This window comes from Ahaetulla prasina, chromosome 1 (assembly GCF_028640845.1).
Source record: "Ahaetulla prasina isolate Xishuangbanna chromosome 1, ASM2864084v1, whole genome shotgun sequence".
Lineage (NCBI taxonomy): Eukaryota > Metazoa > Chordata > Lepidosauria > Squamata > Colubridae > Ahaetulla > Ahaetulla prasina.
Window position 1 is genome coordinate 297,672,601 of NC_080539.1, and position 6,484 is coordinate 297,679,084.

The window sequence follows — 6,484 nt, forward strand, 5'->3', positions numbered from 1 at the left end:
AATAAAGATTTGTTGGAAAGATATTGTGATTGAAAAATCATTTTTCTGATGCAAGAAAATGTAATTTCATATATATAGGTAGTCCTCGTTTAACAACCAGTCATTTTACAACCATTTAAACTTTCAATATTCACAGAACAGGTGCTTTACAATCTGCCAGCCATCATAAATGGTGCCATGCCCCCTCTCCCCAAAGTCACTTGACCACATGTTGGGTGGGTCAGCTCTAGAATTGTTATTGCTTTCCACAGTCATATGACTATGATTAGCAATGCTTTTTGCCAGTTGCTGGTAAAAAACACCTGGGTTTGCTTAACGATCATTGCAAAAAAGGCCAGAAAACTACATCTGCTTAGATGGATGTGATTTTTAACTGTAATGACTTGCAACTGTAATTCTGGACTGAATTATGGTCATAAGTCAAGGACTATCTGCATGTCGGCCTAAGTACAATTAATCCCTGGTTTACGAGCATTCCCTTAGCGGAAGGTTTGAAGTTACACAATAAGCGTCCCCTAGTGTTTGTGAACAAGTCCTGAAACTACAAAACTTGCAGCACCTCGGCAATTGTTTGCCCTTATGAACAACTACAGAAGCTCTGCAACATTCGTCCTGAATATTGCTGGCCAAAACGGAGCTTCTGAGGGGCTGATCCCCTCCTCTGATGCTTCGTTCGGGCCTCTAGAGGCCTCACCTGGCCGGATCCGGGCGGATCCAACCCTCAGAAACTTCATTTCAGCCTGCAATGAGCTGGGGGAAGGCCAAATGGAGCATCAGAGGGCCAGATTCAGCCCCTAGAAGTTTCATTTCAGCCAGCAATCTGCTGGGCTCAGCCTGCAGAGGCACAAACGGAACTGCAGAGGGGCACACGTGGCTGAGAGGCTGGAGAGGAGACTGCTTGCTAGATCTTCACAAGGTAAGTAATGTGTCGTGGCAGGTTGTGGGGGGAAGCAATTGTGGGGAGCATGAGGTATTTCAGTGGGTCAGGTAGGCTTTGGGTGATCTTAGGCAGATGACCTGTTCCATCACTAGCTCCCCCCCATGGCCTTCCCCACCCTGAAATACCTCATGTGCAATTAACGAACCACACATTCAATTAGCGAATGTGTGGGCAAAAGGAGGGAGTGATCCCATTCACTCCCACTAATCATCGGGTTATGAATGGAATGGACAAGCTCCATTACATTCGTAATTTGAGAACTACTTCTACATTTTATAAATGAAGCCTTCTTGGGATGGTAAAGGCCCAAGTCAGGTGTGCCATAGTTTGCAAGCCTACAAATGTCATTTCTGAAGTATGCTATGTGTACAATTTGCTATTGAAGCAATCCAAATTACTTTGGCATCTATTTCTTTGAACTATATATTTGGCCTGCAAACACCCAGATAACCACTAGATGGCAAAAAGGAGATACAGAAAACATAATTCTTTGCTGTCGTTGAATAGTCCTCCTTATTTTTCCAGCACAGATTACATAGTCCTACTGTTTATATCTGATACGACAGAGCAGTTCATGGTTGGCCATTAAACTCGGCCATTTGCTGTACCCCAGCCTTTAATTCTTTTGCGTCCCATATTTTCTTTCACTTGGCACTTAAGGCCCTGCATGGCATACAGTTACAAGACAATTTGGAAGAAAAATGGTCGAAAGGAACTGTTTAATAATGATTTCAATAATCCATACAAAATTGCTTGCCCTATCAGTTGTATGATGGATAATAAAGCCAGTCATGCATTTTAAAAGGCCAGAAGGATAAAATAAAAACCATTACAAATAGGCAAAGGTCAATCCTGAATAGGCTGTTTCTTTAGCAATAAGTCCTTCGAATGTCAAAACTTGCAGTCTTCATTATTAAAGTGAAATGCCTACTGAAATTAATTAAGGAAGAATGACAGCAGACATCATAATCCTGACCACATGCCAAATTCAGGGGAAGAAATGTGAAGTGTGCTATGTTGGCATAACCACCACTTAGGACTAGTTTCGATTAGCATCCATAGATGAGATCCTGAGAAGGGCCTTTTGTGTTCATGCCTTAATCTTAATGCATAAATTGGTAGGTTGTGATATAGCCAGAAGATTGCTAGAATTTCTAGGATTAACTGGCTGCCTTATCTTCAAAGCTTCAGGTGTTTGCCTTGAAGTGACTGTTCTTTAGCACCACCCGAGCACATGTGTGACTTAACGAATATCATGGCTATGAACAGTTGTTGTGCCCCCACGAACAATTGTTGTCCCCTTTGAACAGTTGTTGTCCCCCTCGTATGTGATTGTGCCATACAATCAATCAATTAGTAAATGGTCAGGATCTATGAAATTTTGTTACTCTTGATTTAACGGATTAACAGAGCTGGAAGGGACCTAATAGGTCATCTAGTCCAACCCCCCCACTCAAGCAGGAGACCCTATACCATTTCTGACAAATGGCAGTCCAATCTTTTCTTGAAAGTCTCAAGTGAGGAAGCTCCCACAACTTCCGAAGGCAAGCTGTTCCACTGGTTGATTGTTCTCTCTGTCAGAAAGTTCCTCTTCATTTCTAGGTTGAATCTCTCCTTGGTTACTTTCCATCCATTATTCCTTGTCTGGCCTTCAGATTTCCTTTAATGTGCAGAAAGAATGTACGTTCACAGATAGCAGCTGTAAATGTTTTGAATCCTTGGATCAGGTTTCACTTTTACAGCTTTGTTACTACTGGGCAAAACAACAAAATGTAACACCTTCCTTGATTTTCTGTTTTTCTATGTTTCTGCTCACTGTTCCTACCAACTGAGTTTCTGGCTGTACTTCAACACTCAGGATTCCTAAATTTTTAACACTTTCGTTTTACTATATGATGTTATATGACTTCTTGGTGGAAAGGAAGAGGGCATCTGATAAGAAAAGCTACAATATGTTAAAGAGAAGAGGTTCTATTTTTTTTTAATTTACATTTATATCCCGCCCTTCTCCGAAGACTCAGGGCGGCTTACAGTGTATAAGGCAATAGTCTCATTCTATTTGTATATTTACAAAGTCAACTTATTGCCCCCCCAACAATCTGGGTCCTCATTTTACCTACCTTATAAAGGATGGAAGGCTGAGTCAACCTCGGGCCGGGCTTGAACCTGCAGTAATTGCAGGCTGCTGTGTTCTAATAACAGGCTTCTAACAGCCTGAGCTATCACGGCCCTATGATGAAATACTGTCAGCTCCTTGGCATTGTATACTTGCAGATAATGCTTGACATGTCAAAAGACAGGCAGGTATAAATTTCACTCAACTGAATGCAGTCATGAAGACTGGAGGAGATCTTCTCTGTGTCAACATCTGTGTCCAGCATCTGGGAGATCATAAACTGGAATGTAAGAGAAGTAAATTATTAAGCAATGAAGTAAATATAACCATAATTATGAAATTAAAGGACTAAAATGTATGCCAGGAAGTATAAATTGGTGTCATTTACTGTAGATTACTGTGGGTGCATATAAAAATAGGACTTCATAGTTTAGTGCTAGTGTCAGGACAGATTGGGGCAGCTTATAAATGTCAACATAAAATAATAAAATAAAATGTGCATGCTCCAGTTAGCAAACACAATGAAAGAATTTGGAATGAGTTTCGAAAAGAGCTGTACAACATTCTGAATTAATGTTTTTCTGCTTAAGAAAAGGTCTCCTTTGAATATGTGGTTTGAGCATATCTTTATTCATTTTTACACATATTGAAGAAGTGAATATCAGTTTAAGAGCATGATTTACCTGAGTTTTTATGATGAAAGATTCAGGGAATACATGAAATTTAAAGGATTTCAATAATTTTTGAATGTAGGATGAACACTTTTTTTGTTTTGTTAAGACCGCATCTCAGGGAAATAGAAAATAAAATGAAAAAAGGAAGAATGAAAGCAAAATACTGGACTGGACTAGAATTTTAAATTTTTAAATGTTTAAATTTTAAATTTGGTTTTAAATGGGTTTTATTATTTATATCTTTATTTTAAATATTCGGCCTATGTAATAAGTTTTTTAAATTAATGTTTTACCCTGTATATATATATACAGGGAGATAGGGCGGTATAAGCAATGTTCCCTCTAATTTTTCACGAGTCTGAGCAAGCACACTAACTCCCTGAGCAGTCCCTTGGACCACTGTGAGCAACATCAGACGTGCGGGTCATGCCAGCATCGCATCCATTCAAGTCACATGATTTATTAAATCCATTCATTTATTTTATTTATTTATTTATTATTATTATTATTTTATTTTATTTTATTTTATTTATTTATTTATTATTATTATTATTTATTTATTATTATTCATTTATTAAATCCATCCATTCAAGTCACATGATTTATTAAAAGAATCAAACAGATTCGGCTAGCTAAAACTTTTAGCTAGATTCGGCTAGTTAAAAGTTTTAGCTAGCCGAATTTGTGCTGCGCAGCTAATCAACGTCATTTGACAGGCGTTGATTAGCTGCGCAGCACAGATTTTCTGTGCACGGAGACCGTGTCAGCAGTGCGCATTTGCGCATGTGTGCAGTTTAGAGGGAACAGTGGGTATAAGTGTGAATAATAAATAAATAAATAAAAAATAAATAAAATATTGCACAAAATAAAAATAAGGGGCCTATATGAAAGCATATTACGAGACAAAATAATTTCCTATCACCATACAGGGAAAAAAATGGAAGTTACTTAGAACAGACTATCATAGAAATGTATGGGAGAAATACAAACAAATGAAAGGAAAAGATTCTTGGAATGATGTAACGAAAGAGGCTGGGGATGAGGGGAAAAATGTTGGCTTCAAAAATTGAGATTGAAAGAAATATATTGCATAATGTATAAAGGCAAAAAATGACAACCACAAACAATATAGTGAAATAGAGTAAGACAAACTTCACATTAAAAAGTCATAAAAATGCAAATATTAACTGTGATAGGTTAATATTAACAGCTATAGGAAGGTGTACAACGTATTAAAACTGTGATGTGAGGAAGGATTTTTTAAAAAAAACAACAGTTTGTGCTTAATGCATGTGTGCAAATATGCATACACATACACAGCCAGCATGTCCAGGAAGACCCTCACAAAGGAAGGAAAGCAATTGGCTATTGCTTTCATGGAATAAAAAATTGGGAGGGCACAACAACATCCAATGGGATGGTAGATAGTACCCTCTGGTCTGCACTGAACACCTTGCCAACTTTTGCCAAATGTCTCAGTCCAGGCAGGAATTTTTAAAAGTTTAGAGTCAAGCTAGCAATAATACAGGAAGGAGTAGCTAAATGGTAGTTGCAGAAATACCTGCTGAGTTATTGCTTGATCCAAAAGCATGATGGACAGACATATATAAAAGTATGAAAGGAGTTTTAGATATATATTAGAATTGTTCTTTAGCTTCCAGATTAAAAAGACCACAAGGATGCATTCAGTACGTTGGCAGGATATAACACTTGTGTAGATATTTGTTCTGGTTAATTTATATAATCAGAATATTAAGCAAAAAAAATTTGGCTGAATAGGGAAAAAAATGGATTCCTTTCTCCATTAAACAAGCCCTGTTGAACAGCTCACTTTTCTGGACTCTCTATTGAGGCAAATCAAGAAAAAACAGTTATCTTCTTAGCCTGCCGTTCTAGAGACTTCTTTCTCAAGGTTCTACATTTAGAGTAAGGTTCTACATAAAGTAAGGTTCTACATTTAGGCAAAAAACCCAAAATGCACAGGTACCGTATATGTGGTACCTTGCTCAATAGTAGTAACTGTGAGAGGGATCTTGGAGTCCTAATGGACAACCATTTAGATATGAGCCAGCAGTGTGCAGCAGCTGCCAAAAAAGCCAACACAATTCTGGGCTGCATAAACAGAGGGATAGAATCAAGATCACGTGAAGTGTTAATACCACTTGGTAAGGCCACACTTGGAATATTGCATTCAGTTTTGGCCGCCATGATGTAAAAAATATGTTGAGACTCTAGAAAGAGTGCAGAGAAGAGCAACAAAGATGATTAGGGGACTGGAGGCTAAAACATATGAAGAACGGTTGCAGGAACTGGATATGTCTAGTTTAATGAAAAGAAGGACTAGGGGAGACATGATAGCAGTGTTCCAATATCTCAGGGGTTGCCACAAAGAAGAGGGAGTCAAACTATTCTCCAAAGCACCTGAGGGTAGAACAAGAAGCAATGGGTGGAAATTAATCAAGGAGAGAAGCAACTTGGAACTAAGGAGAAATTTCCTGACAGTTAGAACAATCAATAGGTGGAACAACTTGCCTGCAGAAGTTGTGAATGCTCCAACACTGGAAATTTTTAAGAAAATGTTGGATAGCCATTTGTCTGAAATGGTATAGGGTTTCCTGCCTGGGCAGGGGGTTGGACTAGAAGACTTCCAAGGTCCCTTCCAACTCTGTTATGTTATGTTAAGATAACTATAAAATATTATCATGTATGACCTGAGAAATCTCAGCACAACAGGGCTGGGTCTCCATGCTGAAT